This window comes from Rhinoderma darwinii, chromosome 6, assembly GCF_050947455.1.
Source record: "Rhinoderma darwinii isolate aRhiDar2 chromosome 6, aRhiDar2.hap1, whole genome shotgun sequence".
Lineage (NCBI taxonomy): Eukaryota > Metazoa > Chordata > Amphibia > Anura > Rhinodermatidae > Rhinoderma > Rhinoderma darwinii.
Window position 1 is genome coordinate 54,594,816 of NC_134692.1, and position 19,208 is coordinate 54,614,023.

The following is a 19,208-nucleotide window of genomic DNA, read 5'->3' on the forward strand; positions in this document are numbered from 1 at the left end:
ATATGTCCAGGCAAAAGATTAGGGCCACATGTAGGGTGTTTCTAAAACCGGGAAACACCGCATAATAATTAGAGGGCTGTCTTGTTATGGTGGCACAAGCCGGGCACCGCATATTGGCATATCTATGGAAGAAAATCCCATTTTCACTCTGCAACATCGAGTGAACACTAATTTCTACAAAACACCTGCAGGGTTAAAATGCTTACTACACCCCTTGGTAAATGCATTGAGGGGTGTCGTTTCCAAAATGGGGTCACTTCTGGGGGGTTTCCACTGTTTTGGGTCCACAGGCGCCCAGAAACCAATCCAGCAACATCTGCACTCCAAATGGCGGTCCTTTCCTTCTGAGCCCTGCCGTTTGCCCAAACAGCAGTTTATGACCACATATGGGGTATTGCCGTTCTCGGGAGAAATTGCTTTACAAATTTTGGTTTCTTTTTTTCCTTTATTTGTTGAGAAAATGAAAAAATTTGCTCTAAATCTACGTCTTATTGAAGAAAAAGGACTGTTTTTATTTTCACTGCCTAATTCTAATAAATTCTATGAAACGTCTGTGGGGTCAAAATGCTTACTACACCCCTAGATGAATTCCTCAAGAGGTGTAGTTTCCTAAATGGAGTCCCTTTTTGGGCGTTTTCATTGTTTTGTCCCCTCAGGGGCTTTGCAAATGTGACCTGGCCTCCGCAAACCATTCCTGCTAAATGTGATCTCAAAAAGCCAAATAGTGCTCTTTCCCTTCTAAGCCCTGCCGTGTGTCCAAACAGCCGTTTATTACCACATGTGGGGTATTGTTTTACTTGGGAGAAATTGCTTTACAAATTTTGTGGTGCTTTTTCTCCTTCAGTCCTTCTGGAAATGAGAAAAAATTAGCTAAACCTAGATTTTTTTTGAAAAAATGTAGATTATTATTTTCAGGGCCTACTTCCAATAATTTCTGCAAAAAAACTGTGGGGTCAAATCGCTCACTATACCCCTAGATAATTTCCTCAATGGGTGTAGTCTCCAAAATGGGGTTACTTGTGGGGGGTTTCCACTGTTTTGTCCCCTCAGGGGCTTCGTAAATGTGACATGGCCTCCGCAAACCATTCCTGCTAAATGTGGACTCCAAAAGCCAAATGGCGCTCTTTCCCTTCTAAGCCCTGCCGTGTGTCCAAATATCCATTTATTACCACATGTGGGGTAGTGTTTTACTCGGGAGAAATTGCTTTACAAATTTTACGGTGCTTTTTCTCCTTCAGTCCTTGTGGAAATGAGAATAAATTAGCTAAACCTACATTTTCTTTGAAAAAATTTAGATTATCATTTTCACAGCCTACTTCCAATAATTTATGCAAAAAACCTGTGGGGTCAAAACGCTCACTATACCCCTAGATAATTTCCTCAATGGGTGTAGTTTCCGAAATGGGGTCACTTGTGGGGGGTTTCCACTGTTTTGTCCCCTCAGGGGCTTTGTAAATGTGACAATGCCTCTCAAACCATTCCTGCTAAATTTGAGCTCCAAAAGCCAAACGGCGCTCTTTCCATTCTAAGCCCTGCCGTGTGTCCAAATATCCATTTATTACCACATGTGGGGTAGTGTTTTACTCGGGAGAAATTGCTTTACAAATTTTGCGATGCTTTTTCTCCTTTAGTCCTTGTGGAAATGAGAAAAAAAATCGCTAAACCTATATTTTCTTTGAAGAAATGTTGATTTTAATTTTCACGGCCTACTTCCAATAATTTCTGTAAAAAACCTGTGCGGTCAAAATGCTCACTACACCCCTAGATAATTACCTTGAGGTGTCTAGTTTCCCAGATGGGGTCACTTTTGGGGGATTTTCACTGTTTTGGCACCGCAAGAGCCCTTCAAACCTGACATGGTGCCTAAAATATATTCTAACAAAAATAAGGCCCCAAAATCCACTAGGTGCTCCTTTGCTTCTGAGGCCGGTGCTTCATTCCAGTAGCACGCTACGGCCACATGTGGGATATTTCCTAAAACTGCAGAAACTGGGCAACAAATATTGAGTTGCATTTCTCTGGTAAAACCTTCTGTGTTATAAAAAAAATTGTATTAAAAATGTATTTCTGCAAAAAAATATGAAATTTGTAAATTTCACCTCTACTTTGCTTTAATTCCTGTGAAATGTGTAAAGGGTTAAGACATTTTCTAAATGCTGTTTTGAATACTTTGAGGGGTGAAGTTTTTAAAATGGGGTGACTTTTTGGGGGTTTCTAATATATAAGGCCCTCAAAACCACTTCACAACTGAACTGGCCCCTGTAAAAATAGCCTTTTGAAATTTTCTTGAAAATGTGAGAAATTGCTGCTAAAGTTCTAAGCCTTGTGAGGTCATAGAAAAATAAAAGGATGTTCAAAAAACGATGCCAATCTAAAGTAGACATATGGGGGATGTTAATTAGCAACAATTTTGTGTAGTATAACTGCCTGTCTTACAAGCAGATACATTTAAATTGAGAAAAATGCAAATTTGTGCAATTTTTCACTATATTTTCGTGTTTTTCACAATTAAATACTGAATGTATCGACCAAATTTTACCACTATCTTAAAGTGACAATGTTGTATAGAGAAAAATACAAACTTTATTCACAAAAATTGTAACAATATAGATTAAAAGATGAGTCATGCAGAGCATAGACAAGGCGTCGCTCCTTGCAGGGATAGTATATTCACAAACTATGTAATACATGGGCATGAATGAATGAATGGATAAAGTGAATGGTGCAAACTGTTCTATGTCGGCAGTTAATCCCAGATTGAGGCGGTTGCTAATGACACATAAAGAAAAGTAGCTGTGCCTGAAAACATTGTGCCTGGGAACATGAAAAACTGCTGTTACATACCCATGTGGTGAAGCCTGCTGGAGAGAGACGCTGGGGGGAGTGGCTGGATTGTGTTGCGGTCCGGGCGTCTGTATCTCGGTGGGCGTGTGTTGACGATGTCAGACGTCGTTGGCCCCCGCCCTCCTCGATGACGCTCGGCCGGAGACACGCCTCCGGCCATATCCACACCTGTCGTGTGACGCTTCTATCAGTACACACATGACCATGGATGGTAACGCCCTCTCAATGTCCGATTGGCTGCTTGTCTCTTTTAATGCTGATTCCCATTGGAGAGACGCCACCCCCGGACGAAGGCATTTCCGCCGAAACGCGCGTCGGGTCTGGCGTCTCTCTCCAGCAGGCTTCACCACATGGGTATGTAACAGCAGTTTTTCATGTTCCCAGGCACAATGTTTTCAGGCACAGCTACTTTTCTTTATGTGTCATTAGCAACCGCCTCAATCTGGGATTAACTGCCGACATAGAACAGTTTGCACCATTCACTTTATCCATTCATTCATTCATGCCCATGTATTACATAGTTTGTGAATATACTATCCCTGCAAGGAGCGACGCCTTGTCTATGCTCTGCATGACTCATCTTTTAATCTATATTGTTACAATTTTTGTGAATAAAGTTTGTATTTTTCTCTATACAACATTGTCATGTGTTAATTGAACCCTCAACCCTATAGGTTTTTGTGCTAATTTGTAGGGTCAATGCACCAAGGTTACTTGGCGTACATATTGTTCCTGTCTATACATGATCTATACATTTGATCTTACATGTATTTTGACAGGATTCTCCTGAATGTACCAATAGGTTTGTATCACTATCTTAAAGTCCAATGTGTCACGAGAAAACAATCTCAGAATCGCCTGGATAGGTGAAAGCATTTCAACGTTATTACCACATAAAGTGAAACATGTCAGATTTGAAAAATGAGGCTCTGTCAGGAAGGTCAAAAGTGGCTAAAGAGGGAAGGGGTTAATAAAGGTTACATAGTATCGAAGAACTAAATACACCATACACAACAAAGAACAGCCATATAGAACAATCTACCAGAAAGTAAAAAATTCATGTATATATACATATATTGCAAGTTTGCTGTATCTGTGAAAACGTGCACTCGTGTGTCACGTGCACGCGATCACAGAAACATATGTGCCACAACCAAAGACTATACTCCTGTAAATCCGCATTAGACTATCAGCAAAAAACGCCAACAGCAGAATCAGTAAACACATAAACAAATTCACATTGTGATAGAAAAAATATGTTAATCTTGATCTGGTCTTTTCCCGTGTCCACAACTTCCCATAACAGCCATGTAACATTCCGATGATAACTGCTTATCTAGGAGCCCTGTAAATAAAGTTCAAAAACAAGGGAGGGTAGTTACCAATATATAACAAATATATATAAAAGATTAAAAACATGGACCCGCTAGGAGTCAGTGGTTAGAGAAACGGAGCGAAATTCAGAGATTCATTCAGACCCAATGGATGAATTGTCCCAAGGGTCCAAATCTAACGGGCTTCACATTGCGCTAATTTTTGTTTAATGTTACCCCCTCTCATATTTGTAACGATATGATCAATGCCTCTCACCTTCAGTTTGGTTGGATCGCAGAAGTGATGTGTCTTAAAGCGTCGTGGTATCGGTTTAAGGATTTCCATAACTTCCTCATTGGCTGCTCGTCTAATATCAGACATATGCTCTCTTACCCGTACCTTTAGTTCCCTGCCACATTGGAGAATTGCCCCCTGTAGATAGTGCCACTTACAATGCCCTCTCTAGATAATGCCCCCTATAAAAAGTGAAAGTTACTATGCCCTCTGTAGATAACGCCCCTTGTAGATGGCGCCAGTCAACATGCCCCCTGTAGATAGTGCCAATTACAATGCCCTCTGTATATAATGTCCCCTGTAGATAGCGCCAGATACAATGCCTAAGTAGATATTGCCCCCTGTAGATATTGTCCCCAACGCTGCCCAGAAAAAAAAACCATTCTCACCTGTCCCCGTTCCTGCGCCATCCTCCAGCGATGCAGGACTGGTCAAAGACCAGACGGCATCATCCAGCGTAATGGCGCAGTCGACGTGATGACGTCATCGCACCGACTGTGTCACTAGTAAAGCGCCGAATAGGAGGAAGGGAACAGATAGTTCCCTGTTTCCCCATCGCTAAAGTAAGCAATTGTATCCGCATCCTAAGGACGCAGATACAATTAGGTAAGAGGTCCCGCTTCACCCCGGTTCTCTGAACCGGCTGTAATTTTAGGGCCTCGGGCCCCGGGCACTTGCTCAGATTGCCCTCATTGTAATCCGCCCCTGGGTTCAACTGTACCTGCGTCCTGAGAATGCAGACACAGTTCACAGCGGGACATACCCCCGGAATCCGGGACTGTCCCGCTGAATCCGGGATGGTTGGGAGGTATGCTTGCCTATGGCAGAGCAGGGTGAAATGCCGGCGGGTGGCGTGGGCCCCGTAGCAGACACTACAGCTGCTACAGCGGTAGTTAATCTACTATATAAAATTGTTATATAGTACTTCTCCATATACAAGAGAAATTGCTCACTAGATCATGAATATTGAATAAATAAAGCGGTGGCAGTGAACCATATACATATACACCCAGGGAATCATTTGTGGATAGATGGGACTATACGTTGATATTTTAATTATTTTTATTGATAATTTATTTTCATCTACTGCTTACGGCAGCAATAAAATATTTGCTATGTCTAAGGCTTCATGCACTTGCGGATAGTATAAAACACATGCTAACCTAGGGGCTAATGCACACGACCATGGTTTCCACGGTCCGTGCATTGCCCGGAGCCCGGACCGCAGAAAAATAGGACATATCATTATACGGTCCGCAACTACAGTAGAGGCTCATTGAAATAAATGCACGTCTTGCGTGTGCACGGTCCGTGATTGCGGATAGCCCGTGGATGACACAGCTGCCCGTCGGTGCTGTAATCCTGGACTGTGCAGACAGCTACAGCCCTGTGCAGAAGGCCTAACAAGTTTTTATATTTTTAAAAAGGAAAGGTAAGTTGAATAAATTCTGTGGCTTTCCATCTGACGTTGACTTCTCTCACTGTGTAGCAAGTAACAGGGCCTTAACAACTGTTGAAATTGTATACGACAAACTAAACACTAACAAAACCTTAGAAATGTTTACATTTTGTTTTTCAAATAGTGCATGACAGGGATGTGGCTGTGTGACTTCTATCTGAAAGAAGTCTATGGGAAAGTTTATAGACAATCTCTTATAGGGCACATCTTCACCAGGTCTCGCCAGGCACAGAGCTGGTGCCTATAGATTTATGGCTCTGTAAAAGTTCAGAGTTGTATGGAACCATAATACAGCACTTTTAGTAGTTTATGGGCACTATTGTACTTCCATACAGTATATCTCTAATTTCAAATGGAGGATTTTTTTAATCAGATTTATACGGAATACGGCATAAAAAAAAACTGTGCCATATTCCATCAAATGGAGTATTATAGAGGTATTCTCCCCATTAGCTGCCGGAATATGGTGCCATATGGAGGCACCATGTGGCAGGACATGAGTCTCAGGGACAAAATTAAAGGGATTTTCTGCTTTCATCAACGCGTTGACGCTCGCGGGAAGGGCTGCTGCTGGGAGCCCACTATGATCAATTATTAGATCAGGGGGACCACAATGAAAATCCAATTTATCAAAATATTGCAGAGCACCCAATAAAACCATTGTTTAGGGCCCATGCACACGACCGTAAAAACTCCCGTAATTACGGGCCCATAGACTTCTATTGGCCACGGGTACCTCCCCGTATGCTTACGGGAAGATGCCCGTGCCGTTGAAAAAGATAGAACATGTCTTATTTCAGGCCGTAATTACGGCACGGGAAGCCCATAGAAGTCTATGGGGATCCCATAATTACGGGTGACTACGTGTGTGCACCCGTAATTACGGGAGCGTTGCTAGGCGACGTCAGTAAATAGTCACTGTCCAGGGTGCTGAAAGAGTTAAACGATCGGCAGTAACTGTTTCAGCACCCTGGACAGTGACTGCCGATCACAATATAGATAAAGCTGTAAAAAAAAAAAGACGTTCATACTTACCGAGAACTCCCTGCTTCTTCCTCCAGTCTGGCCTCCTGGGATGACGTTACAGCCCATGTGACCGCTGCAGCCAGTCACAGGCCAATCACTGGCTGCAGCGGTCACATGGACTGCCGCGTCATCCAGGGAGATCGGACTGGATGTCAAGAGAGGGACGCGTCACCAAGACAACGGCCGGGTAAGTATGAATTTCTTTTACTTTTATTACGGAAAGGGCTGTCCCTTCTCTCTATCTTGCACTGATAGAGAGAAGGGCTGCCGAATAGTGCAGTGCAATTTTGCAGTTAAAAACGTGCCCGTAAATACGGGTGGAATACGGGTGACACCGGACCCGTGTTTACGCCAGTATTTACGGCTGGACAAAAATACGGTCGTGTGCATGGGGCCTTACAGAGCTAAAGCGAATAAAATCTGGGCAGGATCCTTGATTTGAACTAACATAAGTAATGTATTTTTCATACAATTTTTAGCTCATTGGATATGGTACCAGAATTGAATATAAAATTAAACTAAATGATGTTTTTTTTTTTTTTTTAAATTTAGCAAATTACTACAGTATGGGAAGTTTATATGTACTATTACATGCAAGGGCACTGGATCCAACTTTTAACAGTTTTCTGTAAATATATACAACGAAAACCTGCAACACTCCAAAGTAAATATGAACTGTTAATAAAGGGGACTTTGGCAAAGACCCCTTGGAGTTGAAACTTTGCAGACATGCTGTGGGGTGAATACTCACAATTCGTCTTTACTTTCGAGGGCTGTGGCTTTTTCTTTGTGTATATCTATGGAAGTCCATGGGCATGGCCCAGTTCTACCTCTTGGAAAATGATTTTGGATGTGCTGCTGTTCCTGTCAATAGACATTTATATGTGCTTGTGTTGCAATCTATTTTTCATTATAATATGACCAGAGGCAGACACAGATTGCATAGGGCCCCTGTGGAAAGAATGTGCCTGGGCCCCCCCATAACCTAACCACACCCTGGTGCATATAAAACTATACAAATCTATATTGCACATTTTATTAGTAGTTTAAAACCCAAGTAACAAACATAAATAATGCAAATAATGTTACTAAATAATACCGCCACACCATAAGCCCAAAGTGACTGAATAATACCCCCATACTGTTACTGAATAATACCTCTACACCATGACCACATAGTGACTGAATAATTTGCATGTACTTTTACTGAATAATACCTCCACACCATAACCACATAGTGACTAATACCCCCATACTGTTACTGAATAATACCGCCACACCATAACCACACAGTGACTGTATAATACCCCCATACCTTTACTGAATAATACCTCCACACCATAACCACATAGTAACTGAATAATACCCCCATACTGTTACTGAATAGGGGATATAAGTGATTACAGCACATTTATATCTAGTGACTCACAGGTAATGTTTCCTCTGATCAGAGTCGTTCATTTTCCATTTTCTTCTCCATCCGGTCCAAAGCACTGTGACGACTTATTCCAGCCACGACTAGTCTCTGCAAAATTTGACACACAGACATGTTGGTTTCTAGCTTTTCCATCATCCTCCCCACCAATACCCCAGTCTCTAAACAAACTCGTAAACCACGGTGCCCCAGATAGTAATAATGATCCCTCAGTGCTCGACACAATAAAAGTACCCCAACAGTAACCGTGTCCTTTGTGCTCCTTGTATACAGCGCCACAGCATCCCGTTGATAGTGCCACACAGGCCTCCCCCTTTGTAGTTAGTGCCACGCAACCCCCTTGTATATAGTGCCTCCCATCCCCCCTTGTATATAGTGTCACACAGCTCTCTCCCTCCTGTATATTGTCACAGCTCCCCCTACCCTTGTATAGTGTCACACAGCTTCCTCCCCTTGTATATAGTGTCACACAGCTCCCTCCTCCCCGTGTATATAGTGCCCCACAGCTCCCCCTTCCCCTTGTATATAGTGCCACACAGTGCTCCCCCTTGTATATAGTGCCATTCAGCCCCCGCCCCACTTGTATATAGTGTCACACAGCTCCCCCTCCCCTTGTATATAGTATTACACAGCCCCCCTCCCTTTGTATATAGTGGCACACAGCTCCCAATCCCCTTGTATAAAGTGGCACACAGCTCCCCTTTCCTTGTATATAGTGACACACAGCTCCCTCCCGATCTGTATATAGTGACACGCAGCCCCCCTCCCCTTGTATATAGTATCACACAGCTCCCCGCTCCCCTTGTATATGTCACACAGCTCCCCCCTCCCCCTCTGTATATAGTGACACAAAGCCCCCCTCCTCTTGTATATAGTCACACCGCTCCCCCCTCCCCTTGTATATGTCACACAGCTCCCCCCTCCCCTTGTATATAGTGGCACACAGCCCCCCTCCCCTTGTATATAGTGTCACACAGCTCCCCCCCTGTTTATTGCCACATAGACCCCCCACAAAAAAAAAGTTCTACTTACCTTGCCCTGTTCTCGTGACGGACGGGGGTTATAAGGCCATTTCCAAACAATTCAAAGTCCATCATACTACAGTGAGAAAGATTATTCACAAGTGGAAAACACTCAAGACAGTTTAAAATCTTCACAGGAGTGGACGACCAAGCAAATACACCCCAAGGTCAGACGGTGCAATGCTCAGAGGAATGGCAAAAAACCAAAGTGCTACATCTCGGACTCTACACCGTGTTCTAAATTATTATGCACATTGGATTTAAGTGTCATAAACATTTAATTATTAGTTTTTCAATTAAACTCATGGATGGTATTGTGTCTTAGGGCTCTTTGGATCATTGTAATCAATCTCAGACACCTGTGATAATTAGTTTGCCAGGTGTGCCCAATCAAAGGAAAACTACTTAAGAAGGACGTTCCACATTATTAAGCAGGCCACAGGTTTCAAGCAATATGGGAAAGAAAAAGGATCTCTCTGCTGCCGAAAAGCGTTAAATAGTGCAAAACCTTGGACAAGGTATGAAAACATTGGATATTTCAAGAAAACTTAAGCGTGATCATCGTACTGTGAAAAGATTTGTGGCTGATTCAGAGCACAGACGGGTTCGTTCAGATAAAGGCATAATGAGGAAGGTTTCTGCCAGACAAATTAATAGGATTAGGAGAGCAGCTGCTAAAATGCCATTGCAAAGCAGCAAACAGGTATTTGAAGCAACTGGTGCCTCTGGAGTCCCGCGAACCTCAAGGTGTAGGATCCTCCAGAGGTTTGCAAGTGTGCATAAAGCTATTATTCGGCCACCCCTAAACAATGCTCACAAGCAGAAATGGTTGCAGTGGGCTCAGAAATACATGAAGACTAATTTTCAAACTGTGTTGTTTACTGATGAGTGCCGTGCAACCCTGGATGGTCCAGATGGATGGAGTAGTGGATGGTTGGTGAATGGCCACCATTTCCCAACAAGGCTGCGACGTCAGCAAGGAGGTGGTGGAGTCATGTTTTGGGCTGGAATCATGGGGAGAGAGCTGGTAGGCCCCTTTAGGGTCCCCGATGGTGTGAAAATGACCTCTGCAAAGTATGTAGAGTTTATGACTGACCACTTTCTTCCGTGGTACAAAAAGAAGAACCGTGCCTTCCGTAGCAAACTTATCTTCATGCATGACAATGCACCATCTCATGCTGCAAAGAATACCTCTGTGTCATTGGCTGATATGGGCATAAAAGGAGAGAAACTCATGGTGTGGCCCCCATGTTCCCCTGACCTCAACCCTATTGAGAACCTTTGGAGCATTCTCAAGCAAAATATCTGGGAGGCTATTTTGACATCCTGCAAAGATATTCAAGCAGAAACTGTCCAAATACTCACAAATTCACTGGATGCAAGAATTGTGAAGGTGATATCAAAGAAGGGGTCCTATGTTAACATGTAACTTGGCCTGCTAAGTTTTTTTTTATTGAAAGAGCTTTTGATTTCTGTAAATATGACCTCCTGATGCTGCAAATTCAACAAATTACCATTTTAGTTCTCTTTACAACCTTTAAAATGTTTTGATCTCTGTTGTGCATAATAATTCGAAACAGTGCATTTTGAGTTTTTTTACTTCTAAAAAAAAAATCTGTTATCATTAGGAGATTTGTTCAATAAAATTTGCATTATACTCCAACGGTTGATGGCTTGAAGATTATACTGACTGTCATTTGCATCGACTATTTAGGAAAATCAGCGAAAAATAACATTTACATAATAATTTGGAACGCGGTGTACAGGCCTCAGTTAGCATGTCAAATGTTCAAGTTCATGACAGTACAATTAGAAAAAGACTGAACAAGCATGGCTTTGTGGAAGAGTTTCCAGGAGAAAGCCTCTGCTTTCTTTTTTTTTTCAATTCTTTTATTTTCATTTTATGATTTTGGTTTCAACTGTGTTTTTATTGAAAATTTTTCAACAATATACATATAACTTAGAGCAGCATGAAGGGCCATGCAATTCACATAGTAAGACAGTAACTTTCAATAGACAGACAAAACATCTGGGAAAAAACACAGGGGTTTAAGGGGGTGAGGAGGGGGGGGATAGTCGGAGCTCCACCTACCACCTAATCTTGAGTTCCCTGTATCCAATACTTGTCCCACGGGTCCCACACCACTTTGAACCTGTCCAGTTCATTGTCAATAGAGGCCGTCATATGCTCCATTGTACGTATTTCCCTAATTCTAGTTACTAAGTCGATGTGGGAGGGAGGGGTTGTCTGTCTCCATTTCCATGCTATCAACGTCTTAGCGGCTGTAAGAAAGTGTCGAAAGAGTCGAGCTGGTGATTTCCCCAAAGACCTAGGGGGAACATTTAGGAGGTAATGAAGAGGGTCTAAGGGAATATCCTGCTGCAACACCGCCAATGCCAAGTTCTTAACTTCCAACCAATACTGTTGTACCAGTGAACAGCTCCAGAAAATATGGAACAGATCACCTCTCTGACCTCTACATCGCCAGCAATCCGACGGAATACCCGGATTGAAGCTATGCAGAAAGGCAGGGGTATGGTACCAAAACATAAGGATTTTATATTGGTTTTCCTTATATGCAGTGCAGATGGAGGTTTTAGCTGCTTGCGACCAAATAATCTGCCACAATGAGAGCGGGATGGATTTATTCAGTAAGGCCTCCCACTTCAACATGTATCTATGCCCAGGCGGAGGGGAACCCTCCGGGGATAGCAATAATGCATAAATGGCTGAGATAAGCCCCCTAGTGGTGGTAGCATACCGACATAACCTTTCGAAGCTTGTAGGTGCAGTAACCCGCGTGGATCTAAAAGTTTGCTGCATGTAATGTCTAACCTGAAGATAGTGAAAGAACGCAGCGGAGGGAATATTATGATGTTTTTGAAAGTATGAAAACGGGTGAAGCTCTTGCGTGTGGGGATCAACCATATCAGCCAGGTGAAATACCTCAATTCCCGTCCACAATCGGACTATTCGGGAGGTAGTGCCCCCCGGGATAGTGGGAGTGTAGAGTACCGAAGTCAAGGGCGGGCAACCCGATGCCAAATGGAAGCGGTTTTTACAGGTTTCCCACACCTCCCTTTGAAATCTCATGGGACCCAATAAAGATGCAGTCGGCATTACTAGTGGGTCACCCCATAACAGGGAGTTTGGGTGGACCGGGGCCATCCATAGCTTCTCTATTTCGGTCCATTTATTGTACGCCCTTAAAGACACCCAGCTGGGTATGCGACGGAGGTGTGCCGCCCAGTAGTACTTCACCACATCAGGGACCGATAGCCCACCCGCAGATCGACCCGATAATAAAACTGATTTCGGAATTCGATGTCTGCCGGAGTGCCATATGAACCTGAGGATAGAAGACTGCATAGCCCGCAATTCCTTCATAGGTACTGCTACCGGCAAAGTCTCAAAGTAGTACAGTAATTTAGGGAGCAAGGTCATTTTGACCGCTGCTATGCGCCCAAAAAATGACATGGGAAGAGGATCCCACCTGGCCATTAGCTGACGTAGCTCTACAAACAGAGAGGGGAAATTAGCCTTGTAAACCGACGTATAGGAGGGAGTGAGTTGAACTCCTAAATAAGTCAGGGAGGTTTCCTTCCAGTTGTAGGTGTAGTTGTGTTTGAGTAGCTGGAGCTCCTGGTGTGGAACATTAAGAGGGAGCGCTTCCGTTTTAGATGTATTAGTTTTATATCCTGACAGCCTCCCATACCTACGGAGAACTGTAGTAAGGTTAGGGAGGGAGGTATGAGGTTTAGTGATAGTCAAGAGGACGTCATCTGCAAACAGGGAAACCTTAAACTCTTTATCTTGTATCTGGACCCCCGCTATATCCCTGGATTTCCGTATTTGAGCTGCTAAAGGTTCTATGCATAGCACAAATAAAAGTGGGGATAGGGGACACCCCTGACGTGTACCATTCCAGATTTGAAACGGAGGGGAGGTGGAGTGTGGGAGTTTAATTGCCGCTGTTGGTTTGGAGTAGAGACCACGCAGTGCTGTCAAATAAGGGCCCGAAATCCCAAATGAATTTAGAGTTTCGAACATAAATGGCCATCCCAAGCGGTCAAACGCCTTCTCTGCATCTAGACTAAGAAGGATCGCCGATTCCTTTTGCTTTTGGAGGGCATCAATGAGGTCAAGGGCCCTTCGTGTGTTGTCTCCTCCTTGCCTAAGAGGCACAAAGCCCACTTGGTCTTTGTGAATCAAAGAAGGGAGCCAAACATTGAGTCTATTAGCTAGAAGACGGGTGAAAATTTTTAGATCCGAATTCAGAAGGGCTATGGGTCTGTAATTGGAGCACTCTGCGTGGTCTCTACCCGGTTTAGGGATCAGCGTGATATGAGAATGCAGGAATGTTTGAGGGATGGGAGAACCCTGTAGGAATTCATTAAATAACGAAGCCATCCGTGGAACCAAGATCTCTGCAAAGGTCTTATAATACCCATATGTAAAGCCATCTGGTCCAGGGGCCTTACCACTAGGGAGGTCCTTCAATATATCAAACAATTCCTCCGCAGAGATCGGGGCATTCAGGGATGAAAGCTCCTCATCTTTCAGTTTAGGGAGAGCACAGGAAGAGAGATATGCTTGCAGCGTTTCCCTCCGACGAGCCGGATCAGGTGGTAAGGTATTTGGCAGGTGGTATAAGGATTTATAATAGTCATGAAAAAGTGTGGCTATCGTGTCTGGGTGATGCTGGAGTATGCCCGCCTTATCCCGAACCGCCTGTGGAGTACGAACAGTCGCCTGATCCCGCAATAGTCTGGCCAGAAGCGAGTGCGCCTTATTACCTTTGTCGTAATATTTCCTTTTTGTGTATAGTAATGACTTTTCTACCCCCTTCATAGCTAAGTCCTTGAGTTGTGCTCTAGCCTCTATCAATTTCCGTAGTGTCGGGACCGCCGGTTTAATCCCCATTTCTCTCTCCAACTTAGTAATTGTCCGATGGAGAGCCACCCGCTTGGCCCGAGAGTCTCTTTTCAATCTAGATCCCATTACTATGCATTGCCCTCTCATCACCGCCTTATGCGCCTCCCAAAGAGTGGATACTGAAGGAACCGATCCCTCATTAAGTGCATAAAATTCCCGCATATGCCCGGCCAGGCTGTCCCTAAGAGAAGGGGACTTAATCAAAGTTTCGTTTAAGCGCCAATGACATACTCTCGTATTTGGTTTCCCTATCTGTAGGGACACAGAAACTGGTGCGTAATCTGACCAAGAGATGGGGTCTATATTCGCCCCCTGGAGCGCACGGAGGGCAGGGACATTACCAAAAAAGTAATCTAAGCGTGTATGAGTGCTGTGCGTATGGGAGAAGAAGGTATAGGACCTATCACCTGGGTGATCCACTCGCCACAAATCATAGAGCTGGTGCTCTCTAATTAGTTGCCTAAAACGTGTAGAAAGTCCTGTAAGGGTGGGCGTCGGAGTAGCGTGTGTAAGAGAGACCCTATCCATGGACGTGGAGAACGGGACATTAAAATCTCCTCCCACCAGCCATGCCCCCCTAGGAAGCTTCTGGAGTTTAGAAAGGAGTCTACGTAGGAATGGAATCTGTGCGGTATTAGGAGAGTAAACGTTACATAAAACGATGGGCTGTCCAAGCAAAGTCCCCTCTATTATAACATATCTGCCTTTCGGATCTAGATGTGAGGTGTGAACCTGTATGGGGCAGGAAGCTGCTATCAAAATGGCCACCCCCTCCCTTTTGCGACCTGACGAGGCAGAGTACACAGCAGGATACGCCCCTCGGGCAAATTGGAAAGTTCCGGATGAATCTAAGTGTGTTTCCTGCAGAAAAGCAACTTCCGCTCCAAGCGATTTCAACTCCCTGAGAAGCAAGCGTCTCTTCACATTGGAGTTGAGACCCTTGACATTAAGTGTGACAAATTTAACCATGGTCAAAGATGTATGAAAGAGCAAAGAATGATGTGGAAAGTGCGGATGTATACAGCTCACAGTTATGTCGGGGCCAGTCCCATGTCGGTTTCAAAGCAAGCAGTGTTCTACGGCGTCCTTCTACCTTGGAGGTTCTTGGAGGATTCACTGTCGTCTCAAGTGTTATTTCGGATGAAAGTAGGAGGGGAGGGAAAGACACTGGGGTAAAGACGTACCAGGGAGACAATACACATATCTGCAGTGAGAACAAAGAGAAATGCATGAGATCAATGAATTTCAAACACACTCAGAAAATACTACCAGGGAGAATACTATACCCTGGGGCGGGTGATATTAAAGCAAAAGAAAACTGGTAATACAATATTACCCTTTGCAACTCTCTCTAAAAACAGAGGGAGAACTGCAAAACAAATTACCCCTATCAAAAAAGGAGGTCGGGTCTCAACAGTCGAGGAACCTAGTACAAAAGTACGTATAAATACGTACAGGCCGAGAAAAAACAAAAAGGGGGTGAAAGAGCCAAGTGTATCCCGGGCAATCGCGCCCTGCCACAATTTACGTTAACGAATTAAAGCGAAACAACATAAAATCAGAAATATAATCCTAAATGCATTTTTAGCCTAGGATAGTGCAACTGGCGAAGGGAGCAGCTGGTATGGGTGACCAGGCTCCTTCACATATATTACGGAGGTGCCGTGTATCTGCGCAGCGTCAATCAATTCAAATCAGGTCTTGGTGAACTTCGGGTAGACTGTCGTCTTGGAGAGGTCCTCCGCTTATTTCGGACCGACTGCCAGACTGGAGGTGGAGACGAAGGCGGCAAAGGAGTCTCCCAATTCTGCATCTTGGGCGTTGGTATACCAAGGGAGTCACAGAAATGAGGCAAATCCCCTGGGTACCTCAGGGTTGCAGAAACACCATCTCTTCGGGCTGTAAGGGAGAACGGAAACCCCCATCGATAAATAATATTGTGGTCCCGTAGGGCTGCGAGAAGTGGACGAAGCAGACGTCTTTTCTGTAACGTAATCCAGGAGAGATCCGGGAATAACTGAATCGGCACACCGGCATACTCCAGGTCTTTACGCTGACGGGCTTTAAGCATAATGTCCTCCTTAGTGCGGAAATCCTGGACACAGCAGATGATATCTCTGGGCTGAGATGTAATGGATTTTGGTTTCAGTGCTCTATGCGCTCTGTCAAGCGGTATCCGATTAGACGGGGGTGCACCCAAAAGGTCGTTAAAGATAGTCTCTAACACGATGGGAAGATCTTCAGACCCCGAGGGCTCCGGTATGCCCCTTATCCTTATATTATGACGGCGACCTCTGTTATCCAAATCCTCTAGATGCAGTTGCATATCTCTAATGGACGCCAGCTGGGAGGACACTGAAGACTGTATCACAGAAACATGGCGCCTAGTGGCATCGTGGTCATCTTCTAAAGCCTCCACCCTCGTAGCAATCTGCTGTATATGCTGCGACACCCCCGCCAATTCTGAACGAAAAGCTGCCTTCACTTCTTGTATCATACTCTTAAAGTCCTCTTTAGTGGGCAACTGTGAGAAACATTCCCTCCACATAGGGGGCACATCTGAAGGAAGTGAGGCTGAATCCTCCAGGTCAGAATCTGAGGCATATGCAGGGGCCTGGGCATAGGGGGTCAAAGATGGTGTATCCCCCAGATCGTCTCTCCTCCCCGGCTGCTGGATCGTGGGCCGTTGGGGTTTAGGTGCAGGCCAAATCTGTAGGGCCATTTGTGCTGAGGGCTGTGACATTGGTGGTTCAAGCAGGTGTACTGGGGCCTCTGACTGAGCTGATGCTCCTCGTGGCCTGGCCTCCATTGCTCCTGGGATAGGGGACCCCCTTCCCTGCTGTTCACAGGACGAGGTGGAGGACAGCTTAGGGGAGCTGGGAGGGTGAACTTTAGCCATCCGGCTATTCAGCTTACCCTGTACGTGGGGCACTGTCTCCTCTCCCTGCTCGGACATCTCCCCTTCCTTCTGACACGAGGCTGTCCAAGATGGCTGCGGCTGAGGGAGCGGCGTGGCTTGCCGCCGAAGAAAGTAGCCGTCGATCGTTGGTGGAGCGGCGGCGACCTGGTGCTGTGCTGCAGGGGTGAGTCTAGACCCTTGGGGTCTTTTTTTCCCCATATGAGGCACCTTTCCCCGCTGTAGGCTGCTGGATCTGCGTGGCAGGGCGCGGAGCTCTCAGTTTATGCGACCGGCGCCATCGACTGCTGGCCACGCCCCCCTCCATTTTATGATTTTGTAACACAAAGCATACAACATACACACAACACAATTGGAAAATGCCAGTGCAAAACAGTCAATAGGCCACAGGTCGGCTATCAGCATTACATAAGTGCGTGGGGGTCACATGACATTAATACATCGCTCAAATCAAGTATGTAAGAATCTCCGATATGCACCCTGAACCCGCAGCCGTGCATGATACTCCAGAAGCGAACCAGAGATCAGTAGGAGAAAGAAAGAAAAGCAGGGACAGTAGGAAGGAGAGGAAAGGGGGCGAGCTGACCTGACACACTGGATCTAGGTGTGAAGGCAAGAGGCCATGATGGTCTTATATTCCTCAGTTGATTGGAATCGGATCCATTCACGCCACGTTCTGAGGAAGGAGGCATGGGACCCTTTCATTGATGCCGTGAGGTCCTCCATTCTCATGATCTCTTGAATCTTGCCGAACCACATGCCCACTGACGGGGGACAGGATTGTCTCCACAGTGCAGGAACACACGCCCTAACCGCGTTCACCATATGGCGAACTACCGAGCGTCTATACGTAGACAGAGGGACCTCACACAGATGGAGCAGGAAAAGGCCTGGGGATCGCGGGAGGGGGAAATCTGTAAATTTCGAGGAAATGCCAAACCTCGGACCAGAAATCAGTCAGAAGTGGGCAGTCCCAAAAAATATGCATGATTGTACCCACATGGTCACCACATCTTCAGCATAATGGCGAGGCCGCCGGGATCATTGCATGCAATCTGGAAGGCACCCTATACCAACGAGACAGAATCTTGAACCCTGCCTCCTGGAATCTACTGACCATAGAAGACTTATGCGTCATGGTGAACAGGCGTTCCTTTTGTTCAGGGGTAAATGTCACGCCCAAATCCCTCTCCCAGCTAAGCAGGTAAGGGGGTGGAGGCAGATTGGAGGGTGAGATCAAGAGAGTATAAAGTCTGGACAACAAGTGTCGAATCGTGCCCGTGCCTGTACATAGGAGTTCAAACGGGGAGCAATCTCGCGGTTGTGCCGCAGGATGTTCTAATGACGCCAGGAAATGTCGCAACTGGGTAACCTGCCACGCCGAGAAAGGGACTGGGTCGGACAAAGACTGTAGTTGAGTGCTTGACATCCACCTCCCATCCTGCAAAAAGTGTATGGCCCGTCCCTTACCTGCCCTCAACCATAGCTGAAATGGGCCACTGTCCAGTCCCGGTGGGAAAGCAGGATTGCACAAAATCGGAAACATCGGGGAGGGGGACGGCGAGAACTCCGCCCGGGGAAATACTTGTGCCGCAACTGCAAGGGTGGGATCGATTGTCGGGTGTATCCGTGCTACCAGGGGGACATGTCTACCCAACCAGGGTAGTGTCTGTAAAGGGACTGTCATAAAAGCCTGTTCCATAGATACCCATTCTTTAATCTCGCCATGTCGGAACCAGTCTAAAATTTGTGTCAAGTGGGAGGCGTGATGGTAGGAGACAAAGTCCGGTAGACCAATGCCCCCCTCCCCATTTACACGAAAAAGCATGGATCGGGCTATACACGCCGGTTTCCCCGCCCAGATGAATTTGTGCACAAGGGACAGCAGGGATTGAAAGAACGGCGTGGGATATGTATCGGCAAGGCCTGTAAAAGATACAGAATAGCCTCTGCTTTCTAAA

At 45.3% G+C, this 19,208-nt stretch overlaps 1 long non-coding RNA gene across 1 annotated transcript; it reads right to left on the reverse strand.

The window, feature by feature from the left end:
- Positions 1 to 3,697: 3,697 nt before the first annotated feature.
- On the reverse strand, positions 3,698 to 9,711 carry LOC142656312 (uncharacterized). The gene is made up of 4 exons (XR_012849649.1): positions 9,405 to 9,711; positions 8,367 to 8,462; positions 7,689 to 7,801; positions 3,698 to 4,189 (listed from the first exon to the last, which is right to left on the reverse strand). It is a non-coding gene; the product is annotated as an uncharacterized LOC142656312 (long non-coding RNA).
- Between the last annotated feature and the right edge of the window lie 9,497 nt (positions 9,712 to 19,208).